This window comes from Ambystoma mexicanum, chromosome 3p, assembly GCF_040938575.1.
Source record: "Ambystoma mexicanum isolate Mex_15411 chromosome 3p, UKY_AmexF1_1, whole genome shotgun sequence".
Classification (NCBI taxonomy): domain Eukaryota; kingdom Metazoa; phylum Chordata; class Amphibia; order Caudata; family Ambystomatidae; genus Ambystoma; species Ambystoma mexicanum.
The window spans coordinates 566211724-566232119 of record NC_090925.1 but is presented as its reverse complement, the minus strand read 5'-3'; the positions used below and the strand labels follow the sequence as shown (position 1 = coordinate 566232119).

The following is a 20396-nucleotide window of genomic DNA, read 5'->3' as shown; positions in this document are numbered from 1 at the left end:
CAGTTCAGTCCAGATTTGCCATTTAGACCAGTATCCGCCAAATTCAGTGCCATCGCTGCCTTTCCTTGCTTATGCATCACTTTTTATGTGACTGGTACGGGCTCTGGCTTATTTGGCATCCTTTCCAGTTGCTTAGCTGTAGCATTTGCTATACTGTCTACTTTACGAGCATTGCTGTTATTGTATTCATAGTTTGAGTGAGAATTTCTGACTAGCTCTAAGCTCCTCCATTATGGTGCCCATTAATACGGCTTATGCATCCAATTTACAAGCTATAGCGTCATAGTGGTCTTCATTACAGCCTCTACAGTCAGGCTTGATTCCCCCACTAGCAATAGCAATCAACAGTTCATGGCGAGTCAGACCTATAACACATTCAGAATGCAATCAGCTATTGTTGGGGAGTAAAACCAGGTTAGATATACTTTTAAAATACAGTCAGTAATTCAAGGGTAGTTGACCCGGTTAGTCAGTGACACTCAGTTAAGAAATCACATACTAAACCAACCCTGTTACAAGTATACTCCTTGCAACATTACTTTTTAGAACTTTGTTCAGAGCTAGTACATCAACTCATATACTTTCAGGAGGGGCCTTAAGCTACTCAAGGATACATATGAACACTTAATAACTATTTTAGAATGCACTAAGCAAATCAGGGAAAGCAAATGCCAATCACACTTTCAGCATGACAGAATGTATTTCAAGGTAAGTAATTGGAAAAGCTCTAGGCAGTTTCCGGCGGAGGCTCAACCCAGTGTTACAAGTTTAGAAGAGCAGCAGCTAATCAAGGAAAGTAACCGTATCCTTTTTAAGAGGGGCTTCTCATAAGACAAGTATTAACTTCTAGACTGTTTTAGGTCTGTATAAAGCAGATTAGGAGGAGCAAGATCCAATTACACCTTTAGAACACCACAATTTTCTTCAAGGTAGGTAAACCCTATTGGTAAACTTTTACACTCATTCAGTTAAGCAATGATCAAAACAGTACCAACACGTATTACTTTTCAGAAAGGGGGAAACACCATTCAAAGTAAATAGAGGGCACAATGCAACTCAAAGGTAAGCATAACTTAAGGACACTTTGTAACTTCTTCTTTCACAGAGATACAGTTAGCACACTAATTCCTTCAGCAAATAAGTACTTTTACACTTGATATACTTTTCAAGACAGAATCCTTTTCTTATGCAGTCCTTCCCATATCCGTTGGAGCAGTCAAAGAGGGACTCTAGTGCTCTAGGAGGCCGCTGTAGGCAGGTTGAGATAGGTTTCAATTGAAGGAAAGTCAGAGTTCAATAGGAGATCTTCTTCAACAAGTATTCACTTTCAGAGTTAAAGAGTTCAGGGACTACTGAGAAGGGCCCCTATGTGTGTTAAAGTAAAAGGCCTTGGCAAGCAGCACGCGCAAGTGCCCAACCACACAAATCACACACTCGGCTTCACAGGGTGCACACCAGACTTAAGGCAAGTAATATCCAAGCTCATACAGTACCTTAGGAGAAAAGAAGAGCTTCAAAGTGGATGCCTTCAGGATGCAGCAGCAAAGGACCCTGTCCCTGGATTCTTGGTCTGGTTACGAAAGAACTGGACACTGGAGGGGAACTTGCAGCAGCAGTCAGAGGAGGCTTCCAACAACAAATACTTACCGGATTCTCACAGCTCTGTTGATTTGGCACATTTTTACACCAGCCAGATGCAGGACGAATATCGCTGGTTGGATTCTCTTCACTCTCTCAGTCCTGCACTGTCGTGAGGAGACTTCGTGGATTCTAATTGGGTCTCTGGAGAGCCAGGAGGAGGCCACCAAAGTTACGGATGGATTCGGACTTCAGAAGACCATGCACCGCACAATGGCTCGAGGTCCCAGGGTATTGGGGTATTGCAGACCAGCAAGGTCGCAGAACATGGTGGGATGGCTCAAAATGCAGGTCGTCATGAGAATAGTGGATCACACCAGCCTCTAGGTAGGAGTCTTCACATTCAGGAACCCCAGGTCAATTGGAAGGATGGGTTACAGCAGGCTCCGGCTATACAGCAGGCTCCCTGGTCGCTGGAAATCACTACAGATGTCTTTTCTTCATCTTCCACTGCAGGTTCAGCTCCAGTGGTCGACTTGACAGCAGCTTTCAGGTATGGAGTTTTTATCAGGAACTACAGCAAAACTTCTGCAAAATCTCCCTGGAGTTTACAGAAAGGGACAGTCTGGCTGTCCAATTAGGACAGCCAGCCTCCCACTGAGACTGGGTTCCTTTCAGGCAAGGTGAAAGACAAAGGGGGAGTTTTGGACTCCTCCTTCGCTTCCTGCCTTCTCAGGCACTCTGGAGTTGGGGCTGGGAATACAAAGGGAATACAAAGGATTCCCGCTGAGGACAAAACTTCCACTGAGATCGTTCTCACCTAGAATGGCAGGGGAAGACCTCAGAAACAACAAGCATACTTAAAAATGGTAAAAAAGAAGGAACCCTCCATTCTAACAGAATGGTGGCTCTTCTGCGCATTACCGAGGCTGAATTAACAGCCTGCAAGTAATACGACTCAAAAGTCACTAAGGTAAAACCACTGCCACCAGCCATTCAAGTAAACTTGCAATTGTAACAAAATGTTTTACCAGATAAGTAAGTATCCCCCAGAACTCCACATAAGGTGGGAGTGCTGGCTCACTATTGTGAAAAACCTAAGGGTGTTCCACTACCTATTCCCCGGGGATCTTCTATACAGGTGGCCAGGGGAGGGGTATCGCTTTTGGATCTCGAACCTGGGGGTGGACAAGCGAGGGAGGATCACCTGGGTAGAGGGGTCCTTGGGGATTGGAGAAAGGACACATAGGACGAGACATGGTATCCCACCTTTTCCGGCTACTGTCAGTCCCAGTCTATTATCCCCTGTGACTTTTCTTAGGGGAATGGGAAGAAGAAGAGGCAACTAGGAGCAATGCAGATATCCTGTTGCAGGTACCACTCTGGTACTGTGACAAAGAAGAAAGGCCAGGCTTGCCACACTGATAGGCCTGAACAAGGTCAGCCAATTGGAAAAGATGTGTTTAGACTGTAAACCATTGTGAATGAACAAGAGTATAAAAGCTGGAAGTGAGAAATGTCAAGAGGAAGGTTCAAGGAGTACGAGCGACACAGCTGGAGCTGGGTTGAGAGGAAAGAAGCCGAGACTCTGAGATGCTGCCAAGCGTCCTGTGAGTCCTGCTAAGTGGAACAAACAGGACCAGTTTTTCCCAACCGCGAACACCGGTAGCGTTAAATCACGGAAGCCATGTTTTTCAAGATAGTGCCTAAGCCTGCTTAGTTTAAACAGGTCCCGGTCGTCTTTTTTCGCCATTTCTTTTTGGAAAGGTCCTTCTAGAGTTTGTCTCTGTGCACCAAATTAGGTTTGGTCCCTTTGTTTCTATGCCTTTAGCGGGCTTCAGGACTGAAGACCACCTCTGGTGCATGAGTGTCTGGGGTGGGCAGGAAGTAAGGGAAGTGCCCGAAACTCCCTGTGCCTAGTCTCCTAGGAGACCCAAATGCACTCTGGCGTGATTGGCTGGCTCACTGTCCGGTAAGGACAGCCACCATGCTGGGTGAGTGGCAGCTAGGCTGGAATGAATGGGAGAAAACTGTTTAAAAGGCTTGTCTCCTGGAATGGAAAGCAGAGTCGACCACTGGAAATAAAGAACCGAAGACGAGCTGGAAGAGGACGGCTGGTGTAACTACTGGACCGTTGGTTTGCCAGGTGGAGCCATGCTGCAGGTCCAAATCGCCAAGTTCATCTCGACAGAGAAGCACCTTCAAGGACGACTTCCTCCTTTGAGTTGGTAAGACCAATCAACTCGTAAGCCACCTGGATACCATTCTGGGAGCTCGTTAGGATTAACCAGGGAAAAGGACAACAGCTTGTGTGCTTGAAGAACAGCAACCGGAATCCAAATTTGCCAATTTGCCAGCTTTTTGACCCATCCCCGGGCAGTGCAGGAGTCCCCCGACATCCTTCCTCTGGCCCCCACGACAGAGGCTCAGGAACAGCGAGATCTGTAGGAACTGCCAGGAATAGAAGTCTTCAGCTGCATCTTTTTCTTCAAAATAAGTTACTGTGAAAACCCGTCCGAGAGAACTGACCTCTCATCGCAAAAGTTTGTGGAACTTTGGCAACTTGCAGGCCTAGTCAGCTTGTGTCCCGACATATGAACCTTTCTTCTGTGAACTACTTCTAAGAACCGGGGCAAAGACTTTTCCGTTTCAATACCAGAACCGTTTTTACTTATACAAGACACTAGCCCATTCACTTTGGCCTACCTATTGCATTGAATCAACTCCTCTGGTGAACTCAAACCATCTGCACTGCTTTAGAGTAACTAATATTTGTTTTATTATCTTCTGCCTTTTTGCTACTACTTCAATGCTATTTGGCTCCGACTTCAAGGGAGCTCAACTGCTTAGTAATCAGTATTGTTGTATAATTTTTGTGTGATATTGGTTGTCTCATTTAGTGAATGCCTTAAAAGTGTTTTCACCAAGAAACCTTGAGTATAAGTGTCTATTTGAATACTTGTCATTGAAGACTTTTGTGTAACACCCTTACAAGCTCACATTCCCTCTTGAGATAATCCTGGCTGCTCAGCTTGCTACCAAAAATTGTGCGGTATAGACTTATACCATAGGTTTGTTTTGCTTACACCTGTAGTCCTAGTTGTGTGTAGTGGTCCCAGAGGGTACTGCATACAAACTCTGCCTAACAGCAGGCATCGCGGAAAAGTGGAGGCGGAGTCAGAGACCGGCGTTCCTGAAAGTAAGCATTCGGCGACCGGCGAGTTGCTTTTCCTGAGTAGAAGGGAAGCCGCCAAGGGGATCACAGTAACCCAGTAAGGCTCTGGAAGGGCTTTCTAGACACAGGGCGCTCCGAAAGGCTGTTAAGCCCGTATGCAGTGAAACTTAGCATTAATGAATACCAAACCTTGTGAAGAGGGCTGGTGAGCCCATATAAAGAATAAATAAACTTTGTGAGAGTGCTACTGTTGAATATCGAATAACATAAAAGGGGCTAGTGAGCCCGTACTAAGTGAAACCTACCATTATTGAATAAGGAACTTTGTAAAAGGGGCTGTTAAGTCTGTCTCAAGTGAAACTAAGCTAATGCCAAGCTGCACGTATATGGAGTGTTCAAACAAGCTCTTGAACAATGCCAGTGGGGGAAACATATGGTTGTGTTACCTGTAATGGGTGGACCATGTGGTCTGTCAACTGCACCTAGATCATAGTTTCGTAGTGTACATAATTTCAACATCCAGATTTTAAGCACAGGGAAAGCATGTGGTTGCGTGACCTGTGATGGGTAGACCGTGTAGTCTGAAACTGCGCCTAGACCAAAAGCCACTAAAGCAATGGAAAGCTGCAAAGAGGAGTGAATCCCTGGAGAAAATAACAGAAGGGACGGTCAAGTGGACCAGATATTTTTGTGTGGTTGTGAAACAGAAGAAAGGAATCGGAAAGAAGGTCTCCCAAAACTATGGTGAACTTTATTTGCCTTCATCTTGGGGAAGGGAACCCCAGGATTACAGTGGAAGTGTGAACTGTATTTACTTTTTGGAACTTTGGGAAAAGAACTGTAGAAGAAGCTAAAGTGAACAGATACCTTTACTTTTTTTAAAGAATTGCTTAATTTTGCTATTTTCTACTCATTGTTAGTTTATAGAAGTGAGGTCAGCATAGGTTTTGACACAGACAGATTCGTATTTTGTACTTAAAACATGGGGCCTCATTACAACTCTGGCGGTAGCCATGCCCTTGTTAAGGGCACGGCTGCCGCCGGAGTTGCATTTTTTCCGGCACCCACGAATGGGCAAGAACCGGGTCATGCCGAGTTTGGCGGGTGAAACGGCACCTGCGAGCAGAGCATGTAGTATGGCGGTCCGGGAACTACGGTACCAGCATGCTTACCGGTACCGTAGTTCCCGGACCGCCATGCTTGTAATGAGGCCCATGGACTTTCCTTAGTTTCGTTTAGGCAAGGAAATCCCGCCATAGCATAGGTTTAGTTATGTGTTAAACCATCCTGATCAGTAAAATAAAGGTTTTGAACTATAGCTCTTGTGTCTGTGTCATCTCTTGATACAATGGTTTTCTCACACTTATAAAATGTAAAGCGGATGAAAATCCCTCTTTACCCCTTAGGAACTGTGGTTCACCCAAGTACATGAAAGAGAAATTAACAGGAAAGCCCAAAGGTGCAATCCTGCCTAAGCCCAAAAGTTAGAGGAAACTATAACACCAATCATACACTATGGAGAGACAAAATAAGGTCACCCATAAAAAGAGTAAATGACTAGGTGAGAGGGGAAAAAGATTCCCACTAGGGACAAGGTAAAATAATTACAAAGTCCAGGCAAAAAAGTTCTGGGGTTGCCAAAGGTCAGGAAGATTTATCACAAATATAAAAATCTTACTTAAAACCCCTCCCATATGTGGGCAAATGATGTTATGCGACCCCCTACTGGGTGTATATGTGAGGGCACCTGACACAGAGCGTCATTGTTTTGCAGATGCAGAAAACCTCTTGCGGTTTGGCTACTCCATTTGTCTTGTCCTCTTCTACATTGTCTTGGAAATTAGGTAGACAACTGCCCTTGCTTACCGAACCATGAAGAGGAGCACGCATCCAAGGAGCAAGTTGTCTGTGCTGCAGACCTTGTGTAGCTTTGGCTGCAAAAATATCGATTTGACTGTGTTCCTCTTTGATGACAAGGTCCATTTGTAATCTGGTTTAATGTCTTCAGTGTTTCATGTTCCATTTTTGCAGTTTCCGGAGCTTGATTGACTGCTTTACCAAATAATACCTTGTTTTGTATTGGCATATTTAGTAATGTATCATCGAGTCTCTACTCTAAAACCTGAATTTCTGAGCCGTGCATGTGTTTTTATTAAGGTTTCCTCAGCAATTATTCTACCAGCAGATTCTGCTGCATCTATGGTGTTTTAGAACCGCGTTAGCAGTCTGTTCCCCTTCAGATAGTGCTTTGAGCATTTCAGTTTTTAGGGGTTCATGGACATTGTTAGTAAGTGTTAGGTACGATATCTCTTTTAGGCAACTTTCCCTCCATATTCTATGGACCAGCAAACCTTTTGTTTTGAACTTGCCCTACTTTTTACAGTTAAGTGAAGCCTTCAACTTCACTTATGTGACCTTTTGCTCATTTTTCATGGGGAACCCGATTAGTCCCTCAGACTACAAGCACTGGGAAACTAGGTTTCCCTTTTGCACTTTTACTTTTTACCTTTTGGGTAACTTTTAAACAGTGCACACATCTTACAATACAGTGCAGTGGGGACATTTGTATCACCCTGGACTTTTACACTGGGGTTGTTTGGTTACTTTTATATGCGCTTAAGGACTAGCTGGTGGCAGCAATGACATCTTTAAAAATTTTGCATTCTTTTTAGTGTGCACATCTGTGTTTACTGCCTCTGGCTAATAAAGGTGGCTAGTGCTCTGTGCCACACAATTTTTCACTTGTCCTTTGGCCATATTGTTTTCTGACATTTCTATGAATTTGCTGGGAAAGCTGCAGCTTTCCTGGGCCCATGAAGTGGGTGGGACTGTCTGGTCCCATTCCACAACTGTGGTGCCTGAAAGTCTAGTGTGCATGCATGAGTGAAACTCACAGTGGTCCCCGATTGGACCACTGCTGACTGAGTGAGTGGTGCAGATCCTTACCATTAGCAGACTGGTTTTTGTCATGGGCCTGGATTTAGGATAGGAAGAGGACTCCTGGAGCTATTCCAGCAGATCAGCGTATGAGCCAAGTAGCCGATGTAGCCGTGCAGCCGACTGAAGACTTGTGGATGACTCCAGAAGAGGCCTGGTGACCTTTCCTGCAACTGTCCCAGTGAAGCCCTGCTTAACTACCTGATCTGAGAAGGCCCTCTCCAGTGCTTCGACCGTTGTACTGGTGTGACCAACCAGTCTCGACGTCTCCTTGCGTTCCTGCATTTTGAGCCCTCGGAAAAATCTCTGGACCATGGTGGACCGACCAGCTTTGAATTGGGCTGCCGCACTAGAAGCATCACAGCGCTGTAATTATCTCCAAGAACTTCATTAATCGCAAGCTCGTTCTACAAGACACCTTTCTGCCAAGTTTCAACTTCGAATCATCAACAGATCCTGTCCTGGAAGGTCTTCTTCGAGCGCAACTGGAGAGAAGCCTGCTGTCGCCCATGTGTGGGGACTGTCACTGGAACTAGCTTTCCTCTGTTTGGTCGTATCTCCTAAAGAAACCTGCTAAGCTGCCTGCTGCATTTCATTCCCAGAAAGGGTTGACCTCAACTCCAGCACCCGACCAGAATCTTCCTTACACCCGCAGCTCCTGGGCATTTTTTACTGGATCCACCGGTGGAAAAACCTACCTCCAGCGCCTTGCAGTCGACCTGCCTAGACACTTTGGAAAATGGGAGTCAGGGTGGTAGGTAATCGCAATAGTTATAGCGACACCTGTCTCCCCTATAAAAAAACTTCTGAAAAAACGTATTCCATTTCTTCACTTTTTCAATGTTTTTTTTTAAAGCTGTCCTAAGAGATAGAAGAGGTACCTTACTTGCCTGTAAAATCCTTGAGAAGTCTTCTGGATCCCTTTTTCGCCACCACAAGAACCTTTCCTAACTTTGTCTCCTCTCATGAGAAGAAGCTTTTGTGACTTTTGGGCACAAAGCTCCATTCAACATAGGGATTGGACTCAAAGTTAGGGCATTACACTTGTGAACTGGTTTTCCTTACTGCATAATTACTCACCTTCCTTTCAGGTATTTAAGTGTATTGCATGCATTTCTACAAACCTATGCTGGCTGTATGGAATACATTACTCTCTGTAATTGTATTTCTGGTGCTTGTATCTGCTTAGATTCACATGCTAGGCATAGGCCGACATCTAGTGGAAGCTGCAGAGTATTACAGTTGTTTTTTGAAACTCGAAAATGGGCGTCGAAATAGGGCATGTCAGTAATACTAGCCCTATTGTGACGTCCCTGTACCCATGATCCCTCACGCGTGTGGGTCCCTAAGATTGTATTTTTTCTGACATGAGGTAGCATGAGGAGTAGTGTGAGTACAAAGTTCCCAAACAGATACGTACATATATGGAACGCTCAAGTAAACATCTATGCACCTTCTCTCAGGGGAGGAAGGGTGGGCGCATGTGAATCTAAGCAGATACAAGCACCAGAAATACGATAACGTTGAGTAATGTATTCCTTCCGATGCTTGTCTAATCTGCTTAGATCACATGCTATGCATAGATTAGCGAGCAGTGTTATGAGAAGGTGGTGGGTTGGGAGGAGATGCGGCAAATAGATGTTTTAGAACCACTTGTCCCACCTGTGTATCGGTTTTGGAATGTGTGTCAATGCAGTAGTGCTGAGTGAAGGTGTGAACTGAGCTCCATGCAGCTGCTCTGCAAATGTTGTCTAATGGTACATTTGCAAGAAAGGCTAACGTAGCCCCAGTGCCCCATGTAGAGGGGGCTCTAGGTATAGAAGGCAGTGTTTTGTCCGATAATGAATAGCATAACTGTAAACATTTGACTATCCATTTGGAGATTGCTCTCTTTGAAACGTGCTCTCCTTGTCTGCCTATAGCCATGGAGACAAACAGTTGATCCGTCTTCCTAAGCTGTTTGGTCTTATCTACGTAGTAGAGAACTCCTCTCCTCACATCTAGTGTGTGGAGTTTGACCTCAGCTGAGCTAGTTGGCTTTTGAAAGGAGGCCGGGAGCACAATAGACTGGTTTACGTGCAACTTTGAAATACATTTAGGTGAAAACCTAGGGTGAGTAAACCAATTTATCTTTATGGATGACAAATAAGGGGTCCTGCACTGACAAGGCCTGGCTCTCGCAGACTCTTCTTATGGAAGTGATAGCTACTAAGAAGGCAGTTTTATAAGTAATGTCTCTAAGGGTAGCCTGTTGCAAAGGCTCGAAGGAGGTCCCATGAGTTTTGCTAGTACTATGTTTAGACCCCAACCAGGCGGGGGGGGGGGGTGTTAGAGACTGGAGGATGGATTCTTTTCACTCCCTCCATGAAAGCTTTGATGACTGGAACTTTCCACCATGATATCTTACTTTGAGAGGTGGTGTATGCTGATAAAGCTGCTAGGTGGACTTTAAGAGAATTAAAGACCAACCCTGAATCCAACAGGTGGAGCATGTAAGAACAAATGTGTGATGGCATACACTATGGGGTTCATCTGTTTAGATTGGCATCAAATGACAAATCTCTTCCACTTGTGGAAATAGCAGTGTCTGGTGTTTGGTTTCTGTGCTTCCCTTGAGGTGTCCATACACCGTTGTGGAAGATTAAGGTGTCCCAACTCTATGACTTCAGGAGCCATGCTGCCATGTTCAGAGAGTGAGGTTGTGGGTGTAATGTTAATCCCACGTGTTGAGTCAACAGGTTGACCTGGTACGGGAGATTGATGGGATCGCACACCGCCAGCTTGCGCAGATGTGGATACCACGGTTGTCTCACCCACATAGGAGCAACCAGGATGAGTGTCATCTGTTCCCTGTGTATTTTGTTCACTATCCTGCTGATCAATGGAGTCGGGGGAAAAGCGTAAGCAAATATCCCTGACCAGTTCATCCATAGGGCGTTCCCCTTGGAGTGTGGCTGGGGGAACCTGGACACAAAGTCTTTCTTTTGTAGCAAACACGTCTAGAGAGGAGTAACCCCAAAGAGAGAAGATGTGGTTTATGACGTCTGTGTGTAGTTTTCACTTGTGCTCTTCTGGCAGAGGGTCTCTGCTGAGAGAGTCCGCTAGTGTGTTCAGTATGCCTGGAACATGTTGGGAGGACAGGGTCATCCCTCGTCTGAGTGCCCACTTATTTTCTGTTCCAGCTTGGACCGATTTGGAGAGTGCGTACCTCCTTGCTTGTTGACATAGAACATTGCGGTGGTGCTGTCTGTTAGGACTTGTACCGACAGGTTAGTCAGGTATTCTTTGAAGGCTTGTAGGGCCTTGAGGACTGCCAATACCTCCAGAATGTTTATGTGTTTCTGTGCAGTCACTTGTGGCCACAGGCCGTGTGCTGAAGGTAATGGGCCCCCCACCCGGAAAGGGACACATCCGTTGTGACGACCGCTTGTGCTTCTGGTTCGTGGAAGGGTTTCCCCTTGAGTAGATTTTCCCTTGACCACCAGCCTAAGTTCTGAACTAGTGTTGGAGAAACAAACACTAGATTGTCCCACTGACCACTTGCCTGAGACCATTGTTTTGCCAACCATTCCTGCATTGGTCGCATGCACAGGCGCACTTGGGGACTAGGTAAATGCATGATGCATTCATACCTAGCAGGTGCATTGCTTTGCGTAAGCTTATCCGGAGACCGGCTTGATATTGGCGTATTTGCCGAAGCATATTTTGCACTCTTTCGATGGATGGGTAGGCTAAGCCCGTCTTTGTATCTAAAGGGATGTGACCTAGCAGTTCGGGCTGGACTTCCCCTTTTGGGGTGGGGCCAAGCCTGATTTGCATATGGTCTTTCCCCTTCTGTAATGGCTTGGCAGGTCGAAGAACGATGGTCTGGAGGGTTGCCCCGAGCAATGCCAGTGGTTAAGATTCAGTCTAAACCTTCCAGCAATCACCTCTTTGTTTTTGCTTTGTATCTAATACAGCTCCTAGGAACTGTTTTGATGTGTTTGGTATCAGACTTGACTTTTTCTTGTTTATTGAGAAGCCCAATTGGAAGAGAAGGTCTACTGCCCTTTGCAGGTTTACCTTGCAAAGATGGTAGCTTTCTCCTTGATCAGCCAGTCGTCCAGGTAAGGGTACACTGGGATTGACTCTCTGCGTAGGTGCGCTGCCACCACCATCAGTACCTTGATGAAAACCCTTGGAGCCGAGGCCATTCCGAAGGGCAGCACCTTGAACTGATAGTGTTGCTTTGTTACTTTGAATCGCAAGAATATTCTGTGCGCAAAATTTTTGTGGTTTTACAAATTTGTTTGCAGGGCGCAGGTCTAGTACCGGGCGCATGGTCAGATCTTTTTTTGGAACAAGGAAGTACGTTGAATAAATACCCTTGTTTACATCTTTGTGTGGCACGACCTCGATGGCGTCCTTGTGCAGTAGAGCTTTCACCTCTTCTAGCAGGATAAGTTGTTCTTCCTACAATGGTTTCTCTTGGTGCGGGGGGAGGTTTGGCGGTTTTCCTTAAAGCTCTATACAATAACCCCCTGTCACCGTTGACAACACCCATCTGTCCGATGTTATACCCTCCAATGCGTGGGTGTAAAAAGATATTCGTCCACCAACTGGGGAGGCATGGGAGGGGACCCGTAGTGGGGGCATCATTGCTTAGAGGGTGTCCCTCCACCTCTGGTGGGGGAGCCTCTCCCTCTTCTGCGGGCCCTGCGCTGACCCCTGGGGTAATCCCGGGTGGCTTATTGATTGGTATTCCAAGAGGAACCTTGGTTTTGGTTGTATCCGGTTCCTCTCTGCACGCTATGCCCCCGAAAGCGACTAACATTATTGCCAGCTCTTTGGCCTGTTTGTTTATTAGTCAGTTGGCCAAGGGATTTGAGGGTCTCATATTCATCTTTGGCAGACTTGAGGGATTCTTCAACTTCTTTCCCAAATAATAAGTTTTGCTCAACTGGCATATTTAGTATAGTAGCTTGAGTCTCAAGTTTAAAGCCTGACTGCCTAAACCAGGCATGTCGTTTTAAAATGGTGGCTTCTGCAATAACGCGTCCAGCGTTGTCAGCTGCATCGAAATTATTATTTAGGAGGACGCCTGCTGTAGCTCTGCCTTCGGCAGCCAGAAGGGAGAGTTTGGCCTTTAGTGGCTCTGGGGCTGACTCTGCTAGGGCCTTTACTTCATCCCACTTTGTGCAGTCATAGCTGGATAGCAAGGTGGAATTGTTTGCTATAAGCGCCTGTTATGATGCAGTGGACGCCATCTTCCTACCCATGGCACATCATTTTTTGCTCTCCTTGTCCCGAGGGGCTTCGGAGGAGGCCAAGGGGGTACCAGCTCTCTTGCGGGTGGTGGCAACAACCAGAGAGTCATGCCGAAGTTGGCCCCTTATATAGGGGTCGGAAGGTGCTGGTATGAAGAGTTTCTCGATCCGAGGGTTCACCTCCCTGGTATCGTTTGGCAGTTCTAGGGAAGGTTGAATCCTTCTTTGGACTGATTTTAGCAGGGGGATAAATTGGGTTGCCGGGTTTTTTATCACCCAACATATTCTCTGCAAAATCCTTGTCTTGTTGGGCCTCTTGTGTTTCAATGCCAAAATGCTCTGCAGCCCTTATGAGTATATCATTGAGTAGTGGCTGGTTTTCCACCAGGGAGTCTGGTAAAACTGGGTCTTGTGGGACTGGAGAGTCCATCGCAAAAGCCACAGACTCGGTGTCCTCTTGGTCTTCATCGTCTTCCCCCCTGGCATCGTAACCCTCGATGTCACCATAATAGGGTTCACCCTCGTCTAAGTATTCATTCTCCCCTACATCCTGGTCGTAAAGGTCGTAGGAGAGGCAGGGAGTTGTATGTGGAGGTTCAACAGCCAATTCTACTAGGGGAAGAGATCTCTTTTTGTAAGGTACATCCGATGCCTGGGACTGAGAGGCTGTAGGTGTTGTGTTGGAACCAGACACCTGTGTAGTGGGAGGCGTGGAGGCCAAGTTGTCCAGAACATGTGGATGTTTTTCAAGGAATTTAGCTAAGCAGGTCATGCGACTCATGACTCTGTAAATATCCTGTGTATACCATCAGGCTGAACTGGGTATAAACCCTGGGTTTGAGGAGGTAGGAGTGGGAGTAGAGGGGGTAAGTTCCTCTTCTTCCTCAATACTGATAGAGTAAGGCTGATGTACATTATCAGACTCTACTATAGTGTCCTGTAAGGGCATACTTTTATGTTGGCTAGAGGGTTGTTCCCTAGCTTTATCCTTGCTAAGTGAGTCCCTCTCTCTAGAGGAACTGGATTTGTCTCTCTCCTTATGGTCCCTGCTCAAAGACGATGGTTTTTTGGAGCTGTGGGTCGAAGAGTGGGTTTCGGAGGACTCCCTGGGCTTGTCCCCGGATGTAGACCGAACTTCGACTGCGGGGATGGCTTGCGCGGCGTCTTTCGCCGTTGCGGGGCCGGGCGGGGGAGTTTTGAGTCAGGTGACCTTTGTCTTGGCAGGCTTGTCATGCGGCGGCCGCTCGGAGCGCCCAGAGGACATCTGATCGGAAGATCTGCCCTTCACCGTCGACTCTCGGTGTGCGACCTTACTCGCATCGCCGTGGGGTGTGTGTTTGTGGGGGAGTGTGGTGCCCTTGCCGCCGGGTGTCTTCCCCGTAACAGGACCGCTGGCCTGTCTGCTAGGGTCGGGGGCTGGCACTGGGGAACGTGGAGGTTCCCCGTCACCCTCGCCGTCCGAAGGGACGGCATCGCTGCCGTTGTTGGATGTCTCTTTGACGTCCATGGAGGCCTCGGCCTGCATGGCGTGATGGGCCAACGTTTAATTCACCTGTCTTTGAGGGGTTTCGGTCGGAGTAATTTACAAGCCCAACAATGCACCTCATCATGTTCTCTATTCAAGCAGAGGTTACAGACCCTATGCTTGTCGACCCACGTGAACTTCTATTACATGAGGTGCAGAACTTAAAGGAAGTACGCTCCATAATATATGAAGGCAACTGGGAGACTATGGTAAAGGGTGGGAATATACATGTTTATGACCACCCCCCACTCTCCCTACTGTAAGGACGAGGCCGAAAAGGGCCTTCCAAGGTCAGGTGGCGCCGTCTAAGTCTCCATCCAACTGTCAGCTTTGAAGTCTTCACTTAGTCTTCACCGCGTCGACAAAGGACAGGAAGAAACACTAACTTCATTATTAAGTTCAACGGCGTACGCCGAAAAGGGACTCCGCTTATATTTTTGCGACCGCTCACGATGGCGGAAAAAAACAATCGGAGGGACCCACACGCGTGAGGGATCAAGGGTACAGGGGACGTCACAATAGGAATAGTATTACTGACATGCCCTATTTTGACACCCATTTTCGAGTTTCGAAAAACAACTGTAATACTCTGCAGCTTCTACTAGATGTCGGCCTATGCATAGCATGTGATCTAAGCAAATTACACTAGCATCAGAAATATGTTTTATAACTGAGTGTTGTGTTATAGTATTACCTGCTTGTTTCATTTTTCAAGTTTGTTTTGGGTCTATAATAGCATTTTTTTTAACTCACCTTTCTAAGCAGAATTATTGTGTGCTTCTCTGTGTTGACTCATTGTGGACCCCTGACCACACACACTCACTCCTGAAAATAAGAATTGATCACTCTCCACGCTTACCTTCATTGGGTTTGGCTAATGTCTCAGATTGCCCCTATTCATTTTCGAAATCCATCTTAACAGCAGTCACCTACTCTTTTTTAAATATGGAAACATTACCCATGTCTACTCTTCCTGCTCTAAAAGTTGATAACTTTAAAAGATTGTGTGCAGTGTGACGAATCACAGGATTCAGTCACTTCTCCCCATGGGGGTGCCTTTCCCTGTGAGGCTAGGGAGGGGAGCCTGCTACGCAATACCCTTCCCTAAGGGTAGAGGAAAGCAGGACCTCACCGGGAGAAACGCCCCTCACCTTGGGGAGAAGAACTCCCGTTCCAAAGAGGAACGCCCTAACTGACCTATAGCCCATCAGTAATAACATCTACCAGAAGAAAACATGAACAAACTGTTATTTGTTATTGTCATGTAGAACCCTTGAGTAAACCTGAAAATATATACTTATGTGGTACTGAGATGAAGAATACCACTGGAGCAGTACAGAGAACAAGCAGAACAGAAAGATGGACTTTGACGCCGCTCCATCAGGGAAGTCCCACGAATGTCATATCTGAGAGGAGGAGACCTGGAAAAGAGGAGCCGGGGAGAGCCAAAGCAGCTAGTAGAGCTGAAGGAGACAGACACCCACGGCTTCAAGAGCATAGAAGAAGCTGGCGTGCAAGTCTGGGCATCTTACTTGTAGGAAAACAGGAAGCTGAAAGACTAACGCAGTGTCCAATGTGACGAATCTGAGGCTGTCGTACCTTCTCCCCTAATGGCAGGCCTTCCCCATGGGGCCAGGGTGGTGCGTCCACAGTACAATAATCCTCTTGGAAGTGGTGCTACAGGGGAGGATAGCATGGGAGAGAAACCCGCTTATGGTATTAGGGACGGCCCTCCCCAGAGAACGCGGTATCCCCACTAATCACTTGACCCTAACCCCCCCCCCCCTCCTACGATGTAAGAAGAACTCCCTTCCCTAATAAGCTCATGAGTTGTCATCTTACTCTTCCCTTAAAAAGTACTGGGAGGAGGAAGAATAGGAGTTACCCAAGTGAAGATTCCTTTCCCAGTACTGTGACTAAGACGATTCCCGATGACTTATAAACCATAAGATCGGTACTGTGACAGGGGAGAGGTGCAGAGGCATGATGTTTACCAACAGGAACCTCATTGAGCAGTCTAGTGTCTCATCTAATCCTATTGGCCATAGTCTGTATAAAAGGGAAGAAAGACTCAGGAGGTATGAGAGGAGCCCTCCCAGGAGAAACCGTGTGGAAAGAGTGAAGCGAATCTGGAGAAGACCGGGACGCTTACCTAGAGGCAGTGGGGTCCCTTGCAAACCCTTGGAGGAGAGACTGGCCCAGCAGAAGCAGAGCTAGCCACGCAGCTGAGCAGGAAAGCTGGTGCTCACAGCCTGATGATCAGGCACAGCCCCAAGAGGGAGAGAGTGGTCCTCTGAGTAATAACAGTGGAAGACTGTAGAGGCGCTGCAGACCTGGCCAGATAATCGAACGCTACCAGAGCCTCGAGAAGGGACGCATTAGACTGGGAACTGTCAGTACCTACGAGAAAGTCTCAGACAGGTACACAAGTTTCCAGTGAGGAGCTAGAGGTTCGGGGAAGAAGCGGTAGTGAACCCAAATGCTGGCGAAGAGGGCATGGGACCCTAAAACAAATAAGTTGAGAATAAAAAGGTCTGGTACCTTACCCTTTGAAAGTCAGAGGCACACAAATGAGAAGCCAAGAGTGACAGGGTATGTGACCTTTATGGTAGAGAGGGTCTGGGACCCTGAAGCGAATGAGAGACAGTTGTATCATTGGCAGGTGAGTGAACCAAGCAGAGGCAATGCAGCCGTGGGGGGGTCTGGGACCCGCACACAAATAAGAGGTGGCGAACAAAGGGGTCTGGGTCTCTGGATGCAAGTAAAGGAAAGCCGGAAGAATTACATGTTTGGGAGGAGAGTGAACCAAACGGATATGACACACAATTGCGAGTCTGGGACCCACACCCATATGAGAGAAAGAGGGTATGGGAACCTGTGAAAGAAAGACAGTTCATTGGCTTGGCAGGAAAGTGAATCCAGTCTGGGACTCGCACCCACATGAGAGGTTAAAAAGCAAGAGCCTAAAGAACACTGGAACAGACAAAAGGGAATCCTACGCTTGGTAGCAAGCTGTACCAAGTGGATAGGATAAAAAACCATTAACACAAGACATATTACCCAGTGAATTGCTCAGTGTCATTTTAGCCAAGAGAGAAGGGGCTCGTAAACCCTAATTGGAATGAGCACAAGACCAAGCTGATAGGATTTAAGAAATGCGAGGCAATAAACAGTTCCTCGTGAGTTATCCAGCAACTTGGGAAAGGAAGAGGTCTAGGGGAATGGAACACAACCATAGGTTTGAAATCTTCCATTTTGGAACATTGTTTTGCATTGCTTTTTACTACCAGCGGAACTGGGAACTTTTCTGTTTGAAGCACACAAACACATTTTCCTTTAGGAAGAGATCAACCTTGCAAAGTTACCTTAGACTAATAGTGTTGGGGACAGAAGCAGTTTTTTGGAACGACACAACTGTGACAGACTTCTTTATTTCTAACTTCCTGAGAATTTCACCAGTTTCCTTTGAGTCGGGGAAAACCCTCTTAGTTTGAGGGTTAGAGAGGCATTTTTCTAACCCTCTTTTTATTAATAAAAGTCTATACCCAAAAACATGCCACCATTGTGTCTGAGCTTTACTTCTGCACCCTTACACCAAGGAGTTATCGAGGGAGAAGTAGTGGCATGACCGAAGCTTGCTCGACTTGGAAGTCCCTGAACAACACCAAGAGCACTTAACTGAAGGCATTGCAGAGCATGCTGAAGGAAGAAGAAACGTAGAGCTGAGAAGCAAACTTAACAATCACAGAGGAAGGCCCCTTGCGAAACGCATGCCTGGTGATGAGATCCCTGCGATTAAAAGGTAACACGAAAAGAGGGAGACCCGGGTGGAACCCGAAAATAACTAATGGAACACTCATCCTCATCCCAGTAAGGACCAAGTGGCGGGATGAGTTGGAATGATTACTGTAACACTCATACTACTCCCAGTAAAGACCAAATAATTACTGCAATAGTCATACTCATTCCAGCAAAGACCACGTGTTGGAAATACGTAAGAGAAGTGAGAGCTATAATTGGAACAGTTCTAAGTGTGCTAGTCAAGATAAGGATTGAACATTGAGAAAAGAGAATGCCTCAAGTTTAACTAACCAGAGAATAAGAGAATTTCCTCTAGGAAAAGGGGGGATAGAAACAAATAAGATCACAAGAGAAAAGAGGAAAACGGAAAGGGAGAAACACGTGATAAAGAATGAGTTGAGGAATGGAACAGCCCAATATCTGTTCTATACAGCCTAGAACTAATAATTACAAAGAACTAGCTACAAATACTTTACTAAAGTGAACTTGCCGAGAAGCAGCTCACATGAGAAGGGAGTGATTCTCCAGTGCCTTAGATGTTTTGATAGTAGCAGGGATAGGTTAGATTAGTTTGGAGAGAGGAAGGAACGTCCATTTGGACTCACTGAAAACTGACAAGCACCCTGGTTAGTTTTGTTAGGTAGGGAAAACCCCCGGTTTAAGGAAAGTCAGGGGTTTTCACTTTTAAAAAATAAATAAAGAATATTTTAAAATGGAAGACCAGAATCCTTGTCCTTGTCCTTCTGTCCCGCCACAGTAGACACAGGACTACCATCATCTGGAAACAGGCTGATCTAGTACAGAGATTGTTGCATCACCAGGAGTCTAGGATTGTTCCTTTGCCTAGCAATAGTGACGCAATCAGTGATGGGGTAGACCACAGAAGTAGCAATGGACTTGTTGAGAGGGCACAGGAAGAGGAAGATGAGTCAATGTTTCCTTGCCAACTTCTGAAGCTGAAGTCAGGTAGGAGTTTAAGCGAGAGAAGCTCAAGCTCAGACAGAAAGAGCTTGATTTCAACATGGCCAAACTGGAATTTGAAAGGGCGGAGAAACAGAAGGACAGGGATTATCAGTTGAAGTTGGCCAGACTACTAGGGTATAAAGGCTTCTCCTCATGGTTTGGGAGTGGTTCTGGGCCCACTTCTCATCCTACATTTCTGAAGGATCTGCTCAGTATGTATGATGAAAAGAATGATGTAGCAGATTAGCTAACAACGTTTGAGTATGCTTGTGAAGTGCAAAAAGTGGGTGAGTCTGACAAGATTGCAAGGTTGCTCAGCAGAATACCCTAAAAGCCAGGTAAGAGCAGCTTCCCTCAACAGCCAATGACAGACATAGCTCACACACACACCCTTCCAGGGGTCCAATCAGGACCACTGGCAGGAACACTCATGCATAGGACTCAGACATACTGACACCAGTTTGTGTATTGGGACCGGACAGTCCCAACCCACATCCTGTCATCAAACACACACAGCCCTCCAGTAGACCGCTACAAGCTTCTGCTTTCCCGGGCACGGGAAGTCCTTATAAGGATTTTCCTGGCCTCAAAGGCCAGGAAGAAGGCTAAAGAACAAGATGGCCAAAAGACGAGCGAAAAATCGCGTTGCATGTTTGACCAGTAGCCACAGTTAGTAGCCAAACGTGCCAATATAAAAAGTCCCAAAAAATGGGGAAAATTCACTGCTGCCACCAGCTTATCCTTTTAGCACATGTAGAGTTACCAAATCCTCTGAGTGTTAGTCTAGGGCAGAACAAAAAGTGTACCTCATTGTACTGCGGTGTAAGCTGCATTGTACAATGATAAAAAGTTACTACAAGCGAAAAAAGTACCCACAAGTAGCAACACTAACTCCACTAAGGGAAACAATGGTTCCCAGTACTGACAGCCTGAAGGTCATGTCAGTTTATCCATAACATATGAACAAAAGCTAGTGCATTGAATCTTAAGGCTCCACTGTACTGCAAAAGGAGCAGGTCAGCATAACAAATAAAAGCAAAAAGTTTGGGGTCCATAAAGACGGAAGGAAAGGTGCAGTAAAGAGAAATCTTTCCTAACACTGTTCCCTTTAGACCGTCTCTGAGGGTACTGTGAAAGCATCATGAAGCAAGACACAGACAACCGATTCTGA

General features: G+C 46.3%; 1 protein-coding gene across 5 annotated transcripts in view; it reads right to left on the bottom strand.

Moving 5' to 3' along the window:
• Positions 1-20396, bottom strand: part of ZMYND8 (zinc finger MYND-type containing 8) — a 1749249-nt gene that overhangs the window by 549201 nt on the left and 1179652 nt on the right. The window lies entirely within an intron of this gene.